General features: G+C 38.1%; 1 protein-coding gene across 3 annotated transcripts in view; it reads left to right on the top strand.

The window, feature by feature from the left end:
- The window catches only part of patl2 (PAT1 homolog 2), a 13,106-nt gene that overhangs the window by 6,489 nt on the left and 5,855 nt on the right, over positions 1–762 (top strand). The window lies entirely within an intron of this gene.

Here is a 762-nt window from a genome sequence, read left to right as displayed (position 1 = left end):
TCTTAAATTCGGATTTGATGGGTCTTAAATATTTTTGGTCTCATTACCGCTAAAATATCTTCAGTCTGACGGACCTAATGACTGTTTACAATCATTGGACAGACCGAAGATGTTTTCTTTCATGCGGTAAGGTACTGCATCATCAGAGAGTTGCAGTAAGTTAGCAGAATACAGAATACAAGGTCGCGCTGAGGCTCACTCTGTTTGTCTCGAGACTGCAGAACAAATGAGCGTGACAGCACACATAAACTCAGAAGAAACGCACCGAGGTAAAAATTCAAAATGTTTAGTGCATTCATAACATGATATAGTTAAATAACACCATGACAAGTGAGCTATTTTGCTCAATATTCTCACGACGCAAAAAAACATTTAGAACATCTACACAGTGCACGTCTAGTGCGCGTGCGCATTTAGAGTGCGCTCTGCCTGATCACTGCATGATTCAGTCTATTAAAATGTATTCAGAATTCACAAATTCAAGACATGGGGGCAGAAACTGTGTATATTTATACCACTTCATATAGTTAATCAAGTTCACACGGAAGAGTGCCTTTTTTTTTCTCCAAAATTACTATATACAAATGTGATATGATTTTTTACAACAGTTCAATAAACTAGAAGTTTTATTAAGAGACTTACGTTTTGGACACCATATTGTCTGTTTTTGCACTATTTCGCCAACAAAAATAAGTCCAAGGCCACAGCGCTGTTTTGCGTCTCTGAGCAACATGACGGTGTTTCGTTCCCGAATGAATCAAC

This window comes from Sinocyclocheilus rhinocerous, unplaced genomic scaffold (assembly GCF_001515625.1).
Source record: "Sinocyclocheilus rhinocerous isolate Xijiao unplaced genomic scaffold, SAMN03320098_v1.1 scaffold419, whole genome shotgun sequence".
Classification (NCBI taxonomy): Eukaryota; Metazoa; Chordata; class Actinopteri; order Cypriniformes; family Cyprinidae; genus Sinocyclocheilus; species Sinocyclocheilus rhinocerous.
This window is presented reverse-complemented; position numbering and strand designations above follow the sequence as displayed.